This window comes from Schistocerca americana, chromosome 1 (assembly GCF_021461395.2).
Source record: "Schistocerca americana isolate TAMUIC-IGC-003095 chromosome 1, iqSchAmer2.1, whole genome shotgun sequence".
Classification (NCBI taxonomy): Eukaryota; Metazoa; Arthropoda; class Insecta; order Orthoptera; family Acrididae; genus Schistocerca; species Schistocerca americana.
In genome coordinates, this window is record NC_060119.1 from 1,005,834,270 (window position 1) to 1,005,857,415 (window position 23,146).

Below are 23,146 nucleotides of genomic sequence, written 5' to 3' on the forward strand. Positions count from 1 at the left end.
ATTTTCCTTGAAGGCGTGTATGTTTATTTTGAACTTCGATGTATGTTTGTGCTACACACTTACAGTTGATATGACCCTCAGTTTTGCTCCTAAACACTACTATGCACTTAATCTTTTCTCCATTTAACTACACAGTTCATTCAGAGTCCACAGAAGGAATGTGGTAACTATCCCCATTTGGGAAAACACGAGCCTTCTAAAAGAAAGGTAACAGAAGAACAGTAAACCGTATAAAAATCCATTTTTAATGAACTGTTGACTTTGAGAATAGTATTTTTTAAAGAAGAGCAGAAAGCAGGAAGAGTTGGTCTCCAAACATCGTTAGAAAAAGTAAAATACATGTGTAGCATTAATCTGTAAGCAGAACTTCTAAAAGATAAATATGTGGTACCGGTTCCCTTTCTTAAAAATACGATTTGAATTTAATTAAAAGTTAATTGACGTTCTCACCCGTTTGCCACGGGTGAAAAATCACGGGTATAAGAGGCCTTCCAACAGTTAATGTAGATGAGTAGGAAAGACAAATCCGTAATGTTCAGATACAGCATTAGTGGCGTCCTGCTTAACACAATCAAGTCGTTTAAATATGTGAGCGTAACGTTGCAAAGCGATTGAAATGCAACGAGCATGTGAGGAATTTGAGAGGGAAGACGAATGGTCGACTTCGGTTTATTGGGAGAATTCTAGGAAAATGTGGTCATCAGTAAAGAAGGCCGCATATAGGTTTCTAGTTCGACCTGTTCTTGATTACTGATCGAGTGTTTGGGAATTTCACCACGTCAGATTAAAGAAATTAATTGAGGCAGATCGGTGGTGGACTGCTAGATTTGCTACCAGTAGGTTCGAAAAACGCAGAGGTGTTAAGGGGAGCTTCGGGAAGCTAAATTGGGATCTCTGGAGAGAAGGCGCGTACTTTATAAGGAACACTTTTGAGAACATTTAGAGAACCGGCATTTGAAGCTGACTGTTCTGTGATCCTACTGATGCCAACATACATTGCGGGAGAACCAAGAAGATACGAGAAATTAGCACTCATAAGGAGGAGTACAGACAGTCGTTTTTCCAACGATCTGTCTGCTACTTGTACAGGGAAGGAAACTACTAGTAGCTGTACAGATTACCTTCCGCCCCTCTCCATATCGTGGCTTGCGGAGTATGTATGTTGATGGAGACGCAAAAGAAAAATCCGCTGGAAAAATTAATTTACCAGTGTGAGAATCATAATAGGCGTCCTAGAATTCGCATTTACCTGCGTTCCATTATGTTCCGCCGCCATGCGTGCTGTTAACAGCCCAATAATAAAGAAATAAATTCATAAATGTCAGCCCCAGCTATACACAGCAATAAAAGCAACTGAACGCTACGTAAAATTTACGAAAACAAAATTGGATCACTTTTATATCAGTTACTATGTAAAATAAACCATTGTTCACAGAATTAAAACTACCTTTATATTCCCCCAATAAATTACTCATTGTGATTCTCGTGGTACGTGATTTGGAACTTCAGTATGGGCAACTGTCTATTACATTAGTCATGATCAATGTATATAACCGGTTGTCACCGATGTTGAAGTCGTAGGACTTAGAAGTGGCAGCAGTTTTGATAGTGCGAGTGGTGCGGTCAATATCCTGACGAATCTCTGTAAGCAAACTAAAGCGAATCCCGTGAAATGATTCCTTCATTTCAGGGATCAAGCAGAATTTACAATGGCTTATGTCTGGAGATTATGGTGAGTGGTGCACCACTTTTCAGTCCTATCGATCGAACAAGTCAGTTGCGCCCAAGCGTTGACCTGCAAAAGCACGGACGGGTACTGCAGAAACTGTCTCCATTTCCCTCGCTAAACTGTTTATTTTTTAAACACGTTTTTAGACAAAGAAGCGGTGACACATTCTCCAAGACCCGCCAATCACTATGCTGGACAACTCATGGCGGTATATGGCGCTAGCTGACTGATTTGTTTAGTCGATTGGGCTGGGAAGTGCTGTACCACCACGAGACTCTCTGCACCTAATCCATTGTGACTTCGTCTGATGGTTGAAGCACTTCATAGCATTCGTTTTAGAACTGTTACTGAGATTTGTCGGACAACAGACTGCTCCACTCGAACTGTCAACACAACTGGCGCTGGTAAGGGTATACTACGACTTCTACATCACTGGCAAAGAGTTTTACACAACGTTGGTGACAGTAAAACCTTGTAACGTGTCTACCTTGTATGAGTTGTAAATGCGTAATTGGCATTATTAAATTATCAACCCTCACAATAACGACCTTACAGTATTAATCTCAAAAGCCAAAGAAACTGGTGCAGTTGCCTAATATCGTGTAATGCCCCCGCGAGCGCACAGAAATGCCGCAACACGACGTGGCGTGGACTCGAGTAATGTCTCACGTAGTGCTGGAGGGAACTGACGCCATTAACCTGCAGGGCCGTCCATAAATCCGTAAGAGTACGAAGTGGTGGAGATCTCTTCTGAACAGCACGTTGCAAGGATTACCAGAAACGCTCAATAATGATCATGTGTGGGGAGTTCGGGATCCAGCAGAAGTGTTTAAAATCAGAAGATTGTTCATGGAGCCATTCGGTAGCAATTCTGGACTGTGGGGTGTCACATTGTCCTGTGGAATTGTCCAAGTCAGTTGGAACGCACAGTGGACATTACGAATACAGATGATCAGATAGGACGCTTACATACGTGTCACCTGGAAGAGTCGTGGGGCCCCATATCACTCTAACTGCACACGCCCCACACCATTACAGATCGAACGCCAGCTTGAACAGCCCATAGATTGACGATGTTGTCTCCATACCGGTACACGTCCATCCGCTAGATACAATTTGAAACGAGACTCTTCCGTCTTGTAGCAACGTTTCGAAGAATTTCGTACCCTCATTTTCTGGCGAAGTGTCCCGAGAAGAATTCATCATTGGAATACGCCGAGAAAGAACGCAATCGCATAGAGACTCGTCCGACCAGGCAACATGTTTCCAGTCATCAACAGTTCAACGCCGGCGTAGACGAGTAGAGTAGATGCGTAAAGCATTGCGTCGTGCAGTCATCAAGGGTACACGAGTGTGCCTTTGGCTCCGAAAGCCCATATAGATAAGGTTTCGCTAAATGGTTCGCACTGTGACACTTGTTGGTAGCGCAACACTAAAATCTCCAGCAATCTGCGAAGGGTTGCAGTTCTGTCACGTTGAACGCTTCTCTTCCATCGTTTTTGGTCCCATTCTTGCTGAATCTTTTTTCGGTAGAAGCGACGTCGGAGATTTGCTGTTTTACCGGATACCTGATATCCTCGGTGTTGTTGTTGTTGTGGTCTGCAGTCCAGAGATTAGTTTGATGCAGCTCTCCATGCTACACTATCTTGTGCATAACTCTTCATCTCCGAATAACTACCGCAACCTACATCCTTCTGAATCTGCTTAGTGTATTAATTTCTTGGTCTCCATCTACAATTTTTACCCTCCATGCTTCCCTGTAATACTAAATTGGTGATTCCTTGATGCCTCGGAACGTGCTCTCCCCGATTCTATTCAGTACCCCCTCGTGATCTACCTTCTAATCTTCAGCATTTTCCTGTAGCACCGCGTTTCTAAAGCTTCTATCCTCTTCTTGTCTACACTGTTTATCGTCCATGTCTCACAACCATAGACGGCTTCACTCCATACAAATAATTTCATAAAATACTTCCTGGCACATAATCTATACTCGATGTTAACAAATTTCTCTTCTTCAGAAATGCTTTCCTTGTCATAGCCAGTCTACATTTTTTATCCACTCTACTTGACCATCATCAGTTATTCCGTCCTGAAATAGCAAAATTCATTTACTACTTTAAGTGTCTCGTTTCTTTACCTAATACCCTCAGCATCACCGGATTTAATTCGACTACATTCCATTATCCTCGTTTTGCTTTTGTTGATGTTCATCTTATGTTTCCTTTCAAGACACTGCCCATTCCGCTAAACTGCTCTTCCAGGTTCTTTGCTGTCTCTAACAGAAATACAGTGTCGTCTGCAAACCTTAAAGTTTTTATTTCTCCTCCATGGATTTTAATTCCTACTTCAAACTTTTCTTTTGTTTCCTTCAGTGCTTGCTCAATATACAGATTTAATAACATCTGGGATAGGCTACAACCCTGTATCACTCCAACCTCAATCACTGCTTCCCTTTCATGCCCTTCGACTCATTTAACTGCCATCTGGTTTCTGTACAAATTGTAAATAGCCTTTCGCTCCCTGTATTTTACACCTGCCACCCTCAGAAGTTTAAAGATAGTATTCCAGTCAACATTATCTAAAACTTTTTCTAAGTCCACAAATTCTAGAAACGTAGGTTTTTCTTTACTTCAGATGTGTTCTAAGATAAGTCGTAGGGTCAGTATTGCCTCGCGTGTCCAACATTTCTACAGAATTCAAGATGATCTTCCCAGAGGTCAGAAACGTAGGTTTGCCTTTACTTCACCTGTGTTCTAAGATAAATCGTAGGGTCAGTATTGCCTCGCGTGTTCCAACATTTCTACAGAATTCAAAATGGTCTTCCCAGATGTCGACTTCTACCAGTTTTTCCAATCGTTTATAAAGAATTCGTGTTAGTATTTTGCAGCCATGACTTATTAAACATAGTTCGGTAATTTTCACACCTGTCATCAGCTGCTTTGTTTGGGATAGGAATTAGACTTAGAGAAAGCTTTTGACAATGTTGACTGGAACACTCTCTTTCAAATTCTGAAGGTGGCAGGGGTAAAATACAGGGAGCGAAAGGCTATTTACAATTTGTACAGAAACCAGATGGCAGTTATAAGAGTCGAGGGACATGAAAGGGAAGCAGTGGTTGGGAAGGGAGTGAGACAGGGTTGTAGCCTCTCCCCGATGTTATACAATCTGTATATTGAGCAAGCAGTAAAGGAAACAAAAGAAAAGTTCGGAGTAGGTATCAAATCCATGGAGAAGAAATAAAAAAATTGGGGTTCGCCGATGACATTGTAATTCTGTCAGAGACAGCAAAGGACTTGGAAGAGCAGTTGAACGGAATGGACAGTGTCTTGAAAGGAGGATATAAGATGAACAGTAGTAATGGAGTTTTGCTATTTGGGGAGCAAAATAACTGATGATGGTCGAAGTAGAGAGGATATAAAATGTAGACTGGCAATGGCAAGGAAAGAGTTTCTGAAGAAGAGAAATTTGTTAACATCGAGTATAGATTTAAGTGTCAGGAAGTCGTTCTGAAAGTATTTGTATGGAGTGTAGCCATGTATGGAAGTGAAACATGGACCATAAATAGTTTGGACAAGAAGAGAGAATAGAAGCTTTCGAAATGTGGTGCTACAGAAGAATGCTGAAGATTAGATGGGTAGATCACATAACTAATAGGAGGTATTGAACAGAATTGGGGAGAAGAGGAGTTTGTGGCACAACTTGACAAGAAGAAGGGTCCAGTTGGCAGGACATGTTCTGAGGCATCAAGGGATCACAAATTTAGCATTGGAGGGTAGCGTGGAGGGTAAAAATCGTAGAGGGAGACCAAGATATGAATATACTAAGCAGATTCAGAAGGATGTAGGTTGCAGTAAGTACTGGGAGATGAAGAAGCTTGCACAGGATAGAGTAGCACGGAGAGCTGCATCAAACCAGTCTCAGGACTGAAGACCACAACAACAACAACAGGAATTATAATAATCTTCTTGAAGTCTGAAGGTATTTCGCCTATCTCATCCATCTTGCTCACCAGATGGAAGAGTTTTCTCAGGGCCGGCTCTCCCAAGGCCATCAGTAGTTGTAATGGAATGTTGTATACTCCGGGGTCTTACTTACGTCTTTCAGTGCTCTGTCGAATTCTTCACGCAGTATCATATCTCCCATTTTGTTTTCCTCTACGTCCTCTTCCATTTCCATAATATTGCCCTCAAGTACATCGCCCTAGTATAGACCGTCTTTGTACTCCTTCCATCTTTCTGCTTTACTTTCCTTGCTTAGGACTGATTTTCCCTCTGAGCTCTTGATATTCATACAGGCGGTTCTCTTTTCTCAAAACGTCTCTTTAACTTTCCTGTAGGCAGTATCTATCTTACCCATAGAGATAAATGCCTCTACATCCTTACATTTGTCCTTTAGCCACTCAAGCTTAGCCATTTTGCTCTTCCTGTCGATCTCATATTTAAGACATTTGTATTCCTTATCACCTGCTTCATTTACTCCATTTTTGTATTTTCTTCTTTCATCAAATTCAATATCTCTTCTGGTGCATAGGATTTCTATTGGCCCCCGTCTTTTCACCTACTTGATCTTTAGCTGCTCTCACTATTTCCTCTCCCAAAGCTACCCATTCTTCTTCGACTGTATTTATTTCCCCTGTCCTTGTCAACCTGTCACTAATGCTCTCTCTGAAACTCTCTACAACCTCTAGTTCTTCCAGTTTACCCAGACCCAATCTCCTTATATTTCTAACTTTTTGCAGTTTCTTTAGTTTTAATCTGCAGTCCATAGCCAATAAATTCTGCTCAGACTCTACATCTGCCCCTGGAAATGTCTAACAATTTAAATCATTGTTTCTAAATCTCTGCCTTACCATTATATATTGTATCTGAAACCTTTCAGTGTCTCCAGGTCTCTTCCACGTATACAACCTTCTTTCGTGATTATTAAACCAAGTTTTAGCCATGATTAAGGGGACACGCCCCTGAAAGGGTTGCATTTTGAGCATTATCTTCACCCTCTGATCTATAAATGAGAGACAGCTCAAAATTCTTACACGTAATTAGGGTCATCAGTCAAAGTATTTCCCAAAGGATCATTGAGATATTTATTATGTTTTGGTACTGACAACAATATTTATAATAGTATAAAAAACGGAACACTATTTCACTGCGGTAACGTTTTTTTATTTTATTTTTATTTTTGGAACCACTGACTACACAGCAAGGAAAAAGAGTCAGAGTACAGACAACATTCACAGAAGTGTTTTATGCCTTCAGTTTCCTTCCCTAATGCTGATCTGTGATAAAGGCAAGTAATTTATTACACTACAACAAAGATTTTTTTAATATCTTTGTTGTAGTGTAGCTCAAATATCACCGATATCATCATCATGTAATAAATTTTTCAGGAAATAGTAGGCAAGGGAGGTAGAGGAGGTCATTCTCAATATCTGTACCAAATTTTGTGAGTTTAACTTCAGTCATTAAGAGAAAACTGTACCTGAATGATGAAAATTCAAGTTCTTGGTAAATCGCAAAAGAAGATTTACAGATTTATTAAGTTACAACTAAGCACGTTTAGAACATTCCAGCCGTATACTCCAGTTGTCCTTCTGTTTTCTTATCCTCCATATTCTTTCTCTTCATTCTTTTCTTTATCCTTAACTCCTTGGTAGCAGCTGCTGCAATTGTCTCTGCTTCGGCTACCCGCCGCTTACCAATAGCAGTTAGAGCTGCCAATAGCAGTTAGAGCTGTCTGGATGTTTAGTTTCTTCATAACATTGATCCTTGAAATTGCACCATCATTGAATGTTATTATTGCATCCATTGCATCTTCAGCACTTTTTTAGGTATTCTCTCCCATATGCAGCTGTTGAAGCTTTCATTTGCATTCTAAGAGAGACCATGCACACATCTTCTAAGTAGATTTTTATTTGCCAGATCCCTATATATAGCTCTAATTGCCTCCATTACATCAAGTAATAAGGAATTCTTGTGGGTGAATTGGTAAGGAATTCTTGTGGCCATATTGTATGCCTGGAGCTTGCTCAACCAGTACTCGTACCACGAATCATCCCCTTTTGGAGACAAACCATGCTGGGGAGTTTCATCTGTTGACACTGTGTGAAACCATGTTGCCCAAACAGGTCGTCTCATGTTCTCCAAATCTCTTACGTTTCTCCTTATTGCTAATCCATAATATTGAGTCAAAGAATCAATTTCACTTTTTGTAAGACGACCTGGAGCGCCTATGTTTTCCATCTGACCGCTTTTTTCCACTAAAGTCATAATTTTCTCAGCTGAGCTCCCATTCTTATTTGCACATACCTAACACATTCAAGCTTTTTTGTCGGAGTGTCCACATGTGGACTGTCATTAACAACAGTAGTGTGTAATTTACGGTCTCCATCCCCAAGGTAGCCTACATCCCTCACACCACGACTGACCTCTGATCTGAAAATGTTTAGAACTACTTTCGTTTCCATGTTTCCACTTCGGCCATCCCAAAATAAAATGGTTCAAATGGCGCTGAGCACTATGTGACTTAACTTCTGAGGTCGTCAGTCTCCTAGAACTTAGAACTAATTAAACCTAACTAACCTAAGGACATCACACACATCCATGCCCGAGGCAGGATTCGAACCTGCGACCGTAGCGGTCGCTCGGCTCCAGACTGTAGCGCCTAGAACCGCACGGCCACTCCGGCCGGCGGCCATCCCAGGTCTGTACACAAACATGGGTGCCAATAAATTTATTTGAACAAACCTGGCAGTGCTTTGTTAGACATTCATAATCTAGTATCTTACCAGTTTCAATACATGTGGCAGTTACAACCCCATTCAGAGAAGTATAACCTCTCTTCTGCCAAGATCTATCAAATGCTGCTACAATGTCTGTATTCTCAGACAAGCCTACTGCTTCTTCTGTTGCTCTTTACACTGAATGTTCATCTACACCACATAAAGCATTATATATTAATTTATTGTTTCTGACAAACCTCAGCCGGTCGCTGTGACCGAGTGGTTCTAAGTGCTCTAGTCCGGAACCGCGCTGCAGCTATGGTTGCAGGTTCGAATGCTGCCTCCGGCACGGCTGTGTGTGATGTCCTTAGGATAGTTAGGTTTAAGTAGTTCTAAGTCTAGGGGACTGATGATCTCAGATGTTATGTTCGAAAATGTTCAAAAGTGTGTGAAATCTTATGAGACGTAATTGCTAAGGTCATCAGTCCCTAAGCCTACACACTACTTAACTTAAATTATCCTAAGGACAAACACACACGCCCATGCCAGAGGGAGGACTCGAACCTCCGCCGGGACCAGCCAGATGTTAAGTCCCATAGTGCTTAGAGCTCAATGGAGGTGGAGGGAAATCCATCACCGCAGAAAAAGTGTGAGCAGCACTCCTTCCCCTACCAGTACATCGCACTGCATAAGAAAGCTGAATATTTACACTGTAATGTCGACTATCAGTTACTGGCGATGTCATAATAACGCTGTTTATCTTACACGAGTTACAGGCAATCGCTGACCGACTTGAAAGACCATTCCTTGCTGAAATGTCCTCAGAAACTTCAATACTATTCACAATTTCGGTACTTACATTTCACAGGACTCTGAAAAAGTTTTGACAGCATATTTAGTTTTACAATAACATTTCCGTTGTTATTGCTTCTCACAGTACCACTAGGCTTGTTCTTATTACATTCAAGAAGCGGAAGTTCACTGAAGAAATGAAAAATTTAAAAATAATATTTCGTAATATGTTGATGATTATGATGAGGTCCCATACTCCGAGGAGCGTAGGGGACGATGCGGGAAACCCGCACCGCCGTACTAGGCAAAGTCCTAGCGGAGGTGGTTTGCCATTGTCTGACTCCGGCGTAATGTATTATGCCAATATTTTTTCAGATATGCAGACGCTCAGGCTAATATTCTATGGAAATATCAGAGGAATGGAGTGAACCACATTAATTAGATAAGTCACTGAATTTTAAGAAAATCGCAGTAAAGCTAAAAATGATGCAAGTGGGTGAGAGCAGTAGCTGAAAGGAATAGGATCAATTTAATGTGACAGACCAGACGTAAAACATTTTTAGCTACAAAATACACAACTAGGCAATAAACCTGGGAGAATAATACTAAAAAAGATTCAAACAAATTGGTCCGGGGATAGAAAAAGATCCCTTTCTGCAAGGAGGTAATACAGTCACAAAGGAAAACTAAAACAGAACTCTTAAATGCCACTTGTTGTACATTTGGTGGTCCTATTCCAGCTAAGCGTGGATGATAGTATTACAAATACCAAGTTGACAAAAACAAATGTGAAACACGCCGGTATTGTTTTCGCGGCAGGTTACGTTTAAGGTAGAACTAATAAATGAAACGAAGCGAATCAAAATTGTATGATAGAATGAAGAAATTTTATCTGTTTCACTATGGATATGGGTTTCTAGAAGCTCCCTATTAACTGATTACTTTTCTGTGTGTACAACTGCTGCATGTAGAGCGTCTTAATATCTTCTCCCCGTCGTTCCAAGATCTTCATTAGGTTCTGTGGGAATATAGCATGTTTATCTTTGTTTTAAATATTTCAACACTGGTTTCCCTTTTTGACTGTTTGTGTACCGTAGAATATCAATAAGTTTTGTCATTCACTTTGAGTTTTCTGCATCATGGCACTTGCTAACTTACAAATGTCAAGGGTGTAGCCACATTAGCAAGTTAATTTCAGAAAAAATCTAGCTCATTGTCGTTGAAAATGGAAATGATTAAAATAAAAATGGAAAGACCTCAACACAGATCAAGATCATGGTTCATGTACAACCGTTGTTGAGAAATTGGTTAGAGATTCCGACGCTTCAGGAAGGGCGCAGTATGGAGAGCAGCCACGTCGATAGTTACCTGCCTGGAACGGCCGTTATGTCAGGTTATAAATGACAGAGGGTAGGTAACGGTGCCATTATATGCCCCTATATACGTTACGGTATTACTGGATACGGGCAGATAATCCAGCAGGATTATTCCGGCTTCTGTGGGGAGGCCTTCGGCGCTGGACACGACCTGTGTAGTACCTTCTCGTGTGGAGGTACGCAGCAGATAAGGCTGCCTGATCCATCCCATGTCCTGCGGAAGCAAGTCACCATATATACACATCTGCATATGCAGAATGTAAGGAGTAGGGTGTCCCAGTCGTAGCAGAGGAGTAGTATGTTCCAAGTCCGCAGCGCTTGTGATCTTTCTTTTCTTAAGATTATCAAAAGCCAAAAATAATATATGTTCATATGTGAAGTACTTGTGAATAAACTCAAAATACTCGTATTACTTTTCTTTTAATATGACAACCTGAAGGAGGCGTTAAATATTCTCTCAATAACGGATGGGATGTGAAATATGTATTGGCTACACAATCATGTACTCCTTTACGTAACGCATGTCACATGTAAAAGAGTCAAAAACTGTGGAAGGGCGGATGGACGATCATATTCAATGTAATTCACTGCATTTTCTCGTTTTTCCCATGAAATATCACGAAATTTCTCTTTGAAATTGACTCTTTAAAGCTTTAATACGTCAACTTTCGACTCAGATAGAGGGTTCGGAACTGATTCATTGGACCGACTGTAACGCAGATCAAAAGCTAGGGTCCTGATCCGACATACACTGAAGAGCAAAAACATTATGACAACAAGCCACTGCGAGATTGAATGCTTCCCTGTGGTGTTGCAGACACGTGACGCAGCAAGGAAGAAATGTAAGCGGAAGAGAGACGGTTGGGCAGTCATTTTAGCGAAGACACGGGCCGCAAATCGGGAAATCCACTGATATAACCGGTTTCGGCAAAGGGCACATTGCTGTGGCGCCACGGCGGAAACCAGAATCTCTGAAACGGCGAAACTGGTCGCCTGTTGGCGTACTACTGTCGTGAGCACCTATGGAAAGTGGTTGAGGGATGGTGAAATAACGAGTGGCTAGTATGGTATTGGACGACCACGGCATCACAAAACGCAAACGCAGCAGAGGTTAGCACCTCCCTCCCCTCCCCCGCTGTAAGTGGTCATGGTGTTGGACTGCCATGCGGGCGAGCAGTTGATGGTTGGAGAGACGATATCACCCCCTACCGGTAGTCGGCGTAAACCAGTTGTTGGCCACTGATGAATCATATTTATATGGATCGTGAGCATCCCTTCAGCATGAACTAAGGTCTGAAGATGGCCCGATATTTGAATCTTTAAGCAATCAACTGCGTTTCCTTTTTCTGGTCTAGACTTCCTAATATAACACTTACACCACCTCTATTAGGTCATCATTGATGGCATGGTACAAGGTAAACAATTTTACCAATAAGTGGCGTTAGTCTCAGTAATGCCTAAGACGTCAGGTGTAGTTGTTTTATGAAAAAACCTTTTAAAATGTACATTATTATTTAACTTAGAGAAACATACGAAAGAAAAATTTTAATAAGTAATCAAATTGTACTAACAAGCTCGTAGCTGCAACATTACACACATGCCAGAATTAGAATATACGATTAAGAAGTGATACAAATCGAAACAGCCAGTATATAAATTCCCACCAAACTGCGGATCTCATTAAGCAGTTTAATAATTGGCGTCCTCAGTTTGTGTTACCCAGCGAATGTCGGACTACGGGCAACCACCCCTGTGAGTCTTTGTGCATGTTTCCTAATTTTCCAGTCTTCCTTAGAAAAGTTCTTGGATGGTGGCTGGCATGTAACATGGGAACTTCCACGTTGTTTTCACGCAGTTACCCCGCTTTGACGCTTCCCACCGTTGTCTGGTGGTTCCCTAGCTGTGTACTTGCCAGATTTTCTTGTGAAAAACACTGAGTATCCCTCCAGGTGATTCTCTGAGTTCCTGAGTTCTCACGAAGGCTACATCCAAATAACAAGCAAATAGGCTTGCAATGGAAATCACTGTGAGCCTACACTCAAGTACCTCAGGCATTCGGTTCATGACAGTGCCTCTTGGCTGTGAGTCAATCTTTAAGCGGGGCACTCCTTCAAGAACGAAGCAAACACTTCAGTTAAACTACACTTGTCTATCTTTTGTGATCTTCGGAAAACTTTCACTCTATCCATGTGCGACTTTAGTGGAGTGACTCTGCCCCGCAGCTACGGTCGCAGGTTCGAATCCTGCCTCGGTCATGGATGTGTGTGATGTCCTTAGGTTAGCTAGGTTTAACTAGTTCTAAGTTCTAGGGGACTAATGACCTCAGAAGTTGAGTCCCATAGTGCTCAGAGCCATTTATTTAGCCTGTCCCGCAGATCTGGCTGTGAAGTATTACGAATTGCAGTAGAACAAGATTATGTCAGCTGGCTCCGCAGATGATGAAGAGATTAAAAGCATTAGTTTCTTTATTGTAGGACCTCAAGCATATATTACGTCACGGTATAACCTTATGTAGAGAATTGGAAGACAGTGTGTTGCTTGATACTTCATTTTGGTATATAAGCTTACTTTGGCTTTATTGCCTTCATCAGGACATTTTTAAGCAATCGCTGTCATTTATAGTTCACATAACATATAATTTATAAGTTTTTTTTAAATTTTTATTTATTTATTTATTTTTTCATTTGATGTTGTACTCACGTCCTGACGTTGTACATAGGCATGTCAACTTTGAGTAAACCATTATTGCTATCTGTAGTTGTTGTTCGAAATTTTTATTGAAATTTTGTATAGGGACAATGGATAACCAAAACATCAGACATTGCAAACACATCAATAACAGTAACACAGATACACGACCCACAACATAAATATCTTTGAGTAAACAACTAGCTGTCAAATTTGGTTTTCTACATCTGTAAGACAGTAAAAAACGTATTATAATTGAACCATGGACCTTGCCGTTGGTGGGGAGGCTTGCATGCCTCAACGATACAGATAGCCGTACCGTAGGTGCAACCACAGCGGAGGGGTATCTGTTGAGAGGCCAGACAAACGTGTGGTTCCTGAAGTGGGGCAGCAGCCATTTCAGTAGTTGCAGGGGCAACAGTCTGGATGATTGACTGATCTGGCCTTGTAACATTAACAAAAACGGCATTGCTGTGTTGACTTAGCTGCTGCAGCTACATACAGCGCCAGTGCCTACGTAGTTCGCCTGGCTGCCGCTAGAGCTCGGAGGATCGCGCTATAGTTTTAACTAAGCGCGATCCGCTGGAAAAAAAATACAGCTTCCGGGCTGAAAGCAAGGGGAAACTACGGCCGTAATTTTTCCCGAGGGCATGCAGCTTTGCTGTATGGTTAAATGATGATGGCGTCCTCTTGGGTAAAATATTTCGGAGGTGAAATAGTCCCCCATACGGATCTCCGGGCGGGGGCTAGTCAGGAGGATGTCCTTATCAGAAGAAAGAAAACTGGCATTCTACGGATCGGAGCGTGGAATGTCAGACCCTTAATAGGGCAGGTAGGTTAGAAAATTTAAAAAGGGAAATGGGTAGGTTAAAGTTAAATATAGTGGGAATTAGTTAAGTTCGTTGGCAGGAGGAACAAGACTTCTGGTCAGGTGAATACAGGGTTATAATACAAAAGCAAATTGAGGTAATGCAGGAGTAGGATTAATATTGAATAAAAAAAATAGGAGTGCGGGTAAGCTACTACAAACAGCATAGTGAACGTATTATAGTGGCCAAGATAGATACGAAGCCCATTCCTACTACAGTAGTACAAGTTTATATGCCAACTAGCTCTGCAGATGACGAAGAAATTGAAGAAATGTATGATGAGATAAAAGAAATTATTCAGGTAGTGAAGGGAGACGAAAATTTAATAGTCATGGGTGACTGGAATTCGACAGTAGGAAAAGGGACAGAAGGAAACATAGTAGGTGAATATGGATTGGGGCTAAGAAATGAAAGAGGAAGCCGACTGGTAAAATTTTGCACAGAGCATAACTTAATCATAGCTAACACTTGGTTCAAGAATCATAAAAGAAGGTTGTATACATGGAAGGTCCTGGAGATACTAAAAGGTATCAGATAGATTATATAATGGTAAGACAGAGATTTAGGAACCAGGTTTTAAATTGTAGGACATTTTCAGGGGCAGATGTGGACTCTGACCACAATCTATTGGTTATGAACTGTAGATTAAAACTGAAGAAACTGCAAAAAGCTGGGAATTTAAGGAGATGGGATCTGGATAAACTGAAAGAACCAGAGGTTGTACAGAGTTTCAAGGAGAGCGTAAGGGAACAATTGACAGGAATGGGGGAAAGAAATACAGTAGAAGAAGAATAGGTAGCTCTGAGGGATGAAGTAGTGAAGGCAGCAGAGGATCAAGTAGGTAAAAAGACGAGGGCTAGTATAAATCCTTGGGTAACAGAAGAAATATTGAATTTAATTGATGAAAGGAGAAAATATAAAAATGCAGTAAATGAAGCAGGCAAAAAGGAATACAAACGTCTCAAAAATGAGATCGACAGGAAGTGCAAAATGGCTAAGCAGGCATGGCTAGAGGACAAATGTAAGGATGTAGAGGCTTATCTCACTACGGGTAAGGTAGATACTGCCTACAGGAAAATTAAAGAGACCTTTGGAGAAAAGAGAGCCACTTGTATGAATATCAAGAGCTCAGATGGAAACCCAGTTCTAAGCAAAGAGGGAAAAGCAGAAAGGTGGAAGGAGTACATAGAGGGTCTATACAATATTATGGAAATGGAAGAGGATATAGATGAAGATGAAATTGGAGATACGGTACTGCGTGAAGAGTTTGACAGAGCACTGAAAGACCAGAGTCGAAACAAGGCCCCGGGAGTAGACTAGATTCCATTAGAACTATTAACGGCCTCGGGAGAGGCAGTCCTGACAAAACTCTACCATCTGGTGAAGAAGATGTACGAGACAGGCGAAATACACTCAGACTTCAAGAAGAATATAATAATTCCAATCCCAAAGAAAGCAGCTGTTGACAGATGTGAATATTACCGAACAATCAGTTTAATAAGTCACAGCTGCAAAATACTAACGCGAATTATTTACAGACGAATGGAAAAACTGATAGAAGCCGACCTCGGGGAAGATCAGTTTGGATTCCGTAGAAATGTTGGAACATGGGAGGCAATACTGACCTTACGACTTATCTTAGAAGGAAGATTAAGGAAAGCCAAACCAACGTTTCTAGCATTTGACAATGTTGACTGGAATACTCTCTTTCAAATTCTAAAGGTGGCAGGGGTAAAATACAGGGAGCGAAAGGCTATTTACAATTTGTACAGAAACCAGATGGCAGTTATAAGAGTCGAGGGACATGAAAGGGAAGCAGTGGTTGGGAAGGGAGTGAGACAGGGTTGTAGCCTCTCCTCGATGTTATTCAATCTGTATACTGAGCAAGCAGTAAAGCATACAAAAGAAAAATTTGGAGTAGATATTAAAATCCATGGAGAAGAAATAAAAACTTTGAGGTTCGCCGATGACATTGTAATTATGTCAGAGACAGCAAAGGATTTGGAAGAGCAGTTGAACGGAAAGGACAGTGTCTTGAAAGGAGGATATAAGCTGAACGAGGATAATGGAATGTAGTCGAATTAAGTCAGGTGATGCTGGGGGAATTAGATTAGGATATGAGGCACTTAAAGTAGTAAAGGAGTTTTGCTATTTGGGGAGCAAAATAACTGATGATGGTCGAAGTAGAGAGGATATAAAATGTAGCCTGGCAATGGCAAGGAAAGCGTTTCTGAAGAAGAGAAATTTGTTAACATCGAGTATAGATTTAAGTGTCAGGAAGACGTTTCTGAAAGTATTTATATGGAGTGTAGCCATGTATGGAAGTGAAACATGGACAATAAATAGTTTGGACAAGAAGAGAATAGAAGCTTTTGAAATGTGGTGCTACAGAAGAATGCTGAAGATTAGGTGGGTAGATTACGTAACTAATGAGGAGGTATTGAACAGGATTGGGGGGAAGAGACGTTTGTGGCACAACTTGACTAGAAGAAGGGATCCGTTGGTAGGACATGTTCTGAGGCATCAAGGGATCACAAATTTAGCATTGAAGGGCAGTGTTGAGGGTAAAAATCGTAGAGGGAGACCAAGAGATGAATACACTAAGCAGATTCAGAAGGATGTAGGTTGTAGTAGGTACTGGGAGATGAAGGAACTTGCAGAGGATAGATTAGCATGGAGAGCTGCATCCAACCAGTCTCAGGACTGAATACCACAACAACAACAACAATGTACGTGCAAGAGATTATCGAATAACTTTAAAAGGTTGCTGACAATACTATTACATCCAACAATTACACACAACAACAGTGGTTTACTGAATGTTGATGTATGTCCCTCAGTAACGTCAGGTCATGAGTAGGACATCAAATGTAAAAAAGACCTTTATAATATATATATATATATATATATATATATATATATATATATATATATAATAAATATATGCTGCAGGTCCCACAATAAAGAAACTTAGGGCAATACTGCCATCCGAAGAAAAAGGGATACTCCTGCGATTAATTCGCTTGGAAATAAAACGGAGTAACGCCATTACTAGTTCCAAATTTAACAAACGATGTTGCAGAGTGAAAATCATAGCAGCTTTAGTGCATGTTAAGGTAACATCAAAGTCTAACATACCAATGCAAGTAGAAGAATTTGGAACGACTTCAGCTACAACAAATAATCAAGAGTAAACTACAAAGAAGATTTGAACCAAGAAGTATATTTGGCGCATCTACATAAGAGCAACAGTTTACTCTTTTAACGTTTGACGTCATATTTAACTTTACTGGTAAGTGTGTCTCTCATTTTGGCGCAGATACAAAAATTGCACAATATGAAAATAAATACTCTAAAATTTGTACACCAGTCACTACAACCCACACAAGAATTTACATCACCATTCCAATTCTACCTATACACAAAAGATTTTACAAATCCACAAAAAATGAACAAAATCTACTAAACAAAGGGCATGAGTGGAAAATTATACCTCGAAAATACACAAGTCGATAACACACCCCAATGGCACAACTAAAACAGTTGTAGACAAGGCAAAATTATCAACTAAACAACAAATTGAACTCACAGTTAACACCGCTAATGACATAGAACGCTACACATAATCAATATACAAAAACCGAATATAATACTCTTACGAATATAAACAAAACACTGGCAGCCAACAAGGCCATGAGTTAAATCCGATAAGGGAAATAGCATAATTATCATTAACCATGATTATTAGTTAAAGTAAAAAAATTCTATAAAACTAATAATATAACTATGCACCAATCCAACAAATAAATTTGAAGCACAATCCGGAATACAAATAAAAAATTCCAACACAGTATTATCAGGATACAAAAAGAAAACAAATATTGTAATGAACGCAAGAACCCCAATACTCTTTCATGGCTTAGATAAAAATTTGCTCCTCTACATGAAATTGTTAACAGTATTAACAGCCCAACTTCCAAAACTGATAAAACACTCAAGAAACTGTGATGAAATATTTGACATACGGGAAAACCTACGCAACAAAAACTTCTAGAATACTTGTAAACACAATAAAGAACATACGAATCCCACACAATGCCAAACCCGTTCTATGGGTCATAACGAACCTCTACACTAACATTCCTACGCAAGAAACAATACATATTATATCACACAATCCCATGACTCATAAAAAGCTACCATTTTAAGGCACATACGACGTTACTGAACTTCTAAAACTAACCTTTTCACAAAACTATATCTAGTTTAATGAAAGAATGTACACACCCAGGTGTTGTGCGGACATCTTCAACTCAGAACGACCTTTTCTAAGAAGCAAAACTTACTACTACCACTATGTCGAAAACACATTCCTACTCATACAAGGAAATCACCACGACATACAAACAACACAACAGAAATTCAAAAATGTGTATCCTAATACGAAATTCACTGTAGAACTTGAAAAAAAATCGATAAACTTTCTCACAATAACCAACAACAAATACAAACGTACTTTTGAGATCTACAGAAAACCAACCAGAACAGATAGAAGAATTTACCGTATATCTTCACATCCAAAATCTCACAAATATCTATTCTTTAATTCCATGGTTAACAGAATCCTCAATGTGCCACTGCAACAGGAGGTAATACACAAAGAAATAACTACACCATAATAACCGCATAAAAGAACATTTATGACCCTAATGTGGTTCTACAGCAATACAACAAAAAATGCACCCTAAGATACGCCCTAAAAATCACATAATAACACTAATGGAAGAAACTGCAATAAGAAAGGTCATCTATATGCCACCCAACTGTATGGGGAAACTACCCGTTAAAATAAACGCCCTAATAAAAAATACAAACGGGAAATTAGCTTTCGGAATGACAAATAATACTGGCACAAAACTACATTCAGGAAAAGCCATAATCCAGAAATACTTAGACGCTGGAATCTACAAAATTAACTGTAATGCACGCACAAAATTTTATATAGGACAGAGGGGAAGAAATTTCATCGTTAGTTTCAAAGAACACATGAGAGTAAGAAATAACAATCAATTCACCTTCCTACACGCTACAAAAATGAAAAAACACGTAGCTGACGACATCGAAAACACACTACAAATCCTGCACAGAATCCCATATGAAGCAGCATACTGTCTTCTAATTCTCTGCATAAGACTGAAAGCATGCATGAAGAGAAAAAAGACGTTATTTAGAAAAGGCAGACGAAAACAACGGTGATGAGAGGACTGGAATTCGATAGTAGGAAGAGGTCGAGATGGAAGTTTAATAGAAGAATAACGACTGGAAGAAAGAATGAAATGGGAAGCCACCTGGTAGAAATTTGCCCAGAGCAAAATTTTAACATAACAAATTCTTGGTTTAAGACTGATGAATGGAGGCTGTAAACGTGAAGAAAATATGGAGCCATCGAAAAGTTTCATAGAAAGACAGAGATTTCTAAATCAGATTTTGAAACGCAAAAATTTTTCAGTACCAGACGTGTGCTCAGTTCATAATTTATTGGCTACGATCTGCTGATTAAAACTAAATAAATGGTAAAAAAGCAGTCAGCTAAGCTGAGACATGTATAAACTGAAAGAACGAGAGGTTGCTGAGACTTTCGAAAACGTCATTAGGCAACGATTGACTGCCACAGGGAAAAGGAATACAACAGGTGATTAATGGGTAGGTTCAGGAGATTGAGTAGTGGAAGCGGTGGAGGACCATGTAAGCAAAATGGCATTGCCAATTTAGTCCATGGGTAACTCGGTTATTTAATGTAACTGACGAAAATAAAATACAAAATACAGAAAATTAAGCAATCAAAATCGAATACAGTCGTCTAAAGGCTTCAGATGGAAATGAAGATCAAACTGGATAAGATGGAACGTCTAGACTTGAGATGCAGGACTGTAGTATCATGTAAGACTCCAGGACAGATAAGAAGCACTTGTATCAATAGCTCAAATGTCAAGCGAGTACTAGGCAAAGAAAGGAGATGGGGGGAATATGTCAAAGAAAACACACATGACGACAACAGAAAGGATGAACATCTACATCTACATCTTCTTACATACTCCGCGAGCCACGATACGGTGCGTCGTGGAGGGTAACCTGTATCAATACTAGTCGTTTCTTTCCCATTCCACTCGCAGATAGCACCCTAACTTCTAGTATCTTATCTTCGTGGTCGGTATGCTAAATGCGTATTTGCGGCAATGGGATTGTTCAGCTGCCAGCTTCAAATACCGGTGGTCTAAATTTTGTCAATAGTAGTCTTCGAAAAGAACGTCGTCTTCCGTCCAGGGATTTCCATTTGAGTTCCCGAAGGATCTCCATTACACTTGTTAGAATCTACCAGTAATAAATCTAGATCACAAGGGAGCTACGATAGTTTAAGAAGGTTTTGACAAAGCAATGAAAGATCTAAGTTGAAACAAGACCCCTCGATAGCAGACATTCCCTCAGAGAGTGAGACTCTTGGAAGAACTACACTTGACCATTCTACTTGTTATGTGGGATATATGCAACAATCGACGTACCCTCAGATTTCAAGAAACATGTAATAATTTCTATTCCGAAGAAGGCAGATGCCGATATGAGAGAATATTATCAAACTACTATTTACTCTCAACTGTTCTTTATTTATTTCTTATGTAGCCTGAACAGATTTGGAACGCAAGGCCCTCTTTTACATTTGACTTTCAAAGAGTGTATTGCCCTTCAATCTGTCAAAAAGCTTCCTTTTAATCTGTGGAGGATAAAAGTTGTAGATGCAGACAGAGGCTTAAATGAAGCAAGCAGCTTAAAATGGATGGGGCTTACACATAGTGGACTAGTGTGGAAAGCTGGTTCAAACAAGTCTTTAGACTGAAGACAACAACTACACTCATTTTCTATAATGAAATAATAAGCAACCAGTTACATAAAAGAAATTTAATTTGTTTACAGATTTCGGGCACTTAGTGCCCTTCTTCAGAAAGTTATAACTACCGCATTATTTGCGAATGTTAACAATGAGAAACGGATAGCAAACTGCAATGGTCATGTGGTTCATAGTGCCTGTACAAAATTAATATTTACTAATACACTAATTTTGTACAGACACTATGAACTACATGACCATCGCAGTTTGGTGATGCACGCAAATAGTGCGATAGTTGTAACCTTCTGAAGAAGGGCACTAAATGCCCGAAACTAGTAAAGAAATTAAATTTCTTTTATGTAAGAGGTTGCTTGTTATTTCGTTATATACGACTACAGTTGTTGAGAATTGATAAAATACTAAGCATATTGTCTAGCTTCGTTTGGATAACTTGTTGTAGCAAAGGGATTTTCTCAAATTCAGTTTACTGGCCCTAATGTTTTGAATTTCTCTCCAAATATGAAAAAGGCTTTCTTACATACTAACAAATTTAAATATGATTATTTGTTAGTAAGTTGAACAGTGCTGATATAATCAACGAGCGGCTGTACCCTCGCTGTAAATTTTGTCAGAGACAGTCCCCATCAGAGCAATTGTTTCTGGTAAATGGTAACACAGTATGTGTCCAGCAGAATACGGCATACTCAAAGCAAACGTGTAAGATGCAGGTGACATAATATCGTGTGTTTTATATTGACTTTAGGAGACAAATTTCGTACGCTTAGTAAACTGTCATTGGCGTAATTTACTTTGTGGGCTGGACGGAACACTTTCACTAAGGCTTCCTTTTTAATTCAGTACTGGTATTCAGAATTAGATTCAGAATTACTATTGTCCTGAGTGTGCTGATGTTAAAATTCCTTCATACAGAAAATCGGTACCACAACTTTTGTTGAAATTGGGGGAGAAACGGCCTGGAGAACAGTACAGAGCTTGCAGACTTCCTGGCGTGCGGGAACGCGATGCAGGAAGCGAGCCTGGCACTCAGCCAAGGGTGGCGAGGGGGCGACCACAGGCTGCGCGGTTCGAGGAGCTCAACGTCCCAGTGAGCGCCGGTACACTTGCCGCGTGACAAAGCTAGGATCTAGTGTAACCTCTAACGCCTAAAACATGCCTCAAAGATGAAACTGATAGCTCTACCACACTGACGTGAAAACAATTTACACAGAGGGAAATGGAAAGAATTACACCACGAGTACTAGAAAACCCGTACTGCAATGTTTACGTATCTGTGGGATATGCTGTTTAAAACTTCATCCTTACGCGAGCTTCTTTTCAGTATTCAGATGAAAAAAGTGACATTCAGGCAGATGAAAAATGTTGTATGTATGTAAAGGCTGTTGTGTGTGTCTACCGTCACTGGAATTTTTGAGAAGGCGACTGCAACACTGGCAGGTCCAGAGGAACGTTCATGGGCAGCTTGTGACGTTACAACAGATTATGTCAGATTATGGCACAGAATTATTTTTGAATTATTAAATTTGATTCCTTCTCAGAAATGTAATGTTTGTTTTCTTATTTCTTTGTTGTAAACATTGGATCTCAAAAGTGCGAAATAAATTGTTTATAAACCATTAACTTTTTTAAAAAAATTTGTGTAGTAGATACATTTGCATTGTGAGAGATACAGTTGTGCAGAAAGACAAAGATATTGTTTGAACGTTAAAAATAAACTCTCTGGTGTTCCTGTCTTGTACTTGAGAGAGACAATGCAATTTCCATGGGCCACAGTACGTTGGTGATTTATCAGAAGGCTTCAAGACAAAAAGGTAGAGTACTGGTTGGCCAAATCAGGCATAAGAAATATTAACTGGAAGAAGAGGCATGTTCACTGAGTTGATGCCGACCTACTACTTCGTGCAAGCAGTCAATGGATGACTTTCACCTCTGTATAATTTTTGCCAATCTTTTGGAGTTTTTGAGGCTTTAGTGATAATTTTATGGAGGTCATTGACACAACTAATTCTCACCATAAAAGGGGTCCATGTACTAGTAACTTCCAGGCCTCAAATTGTGAAAGAAACAGATTAT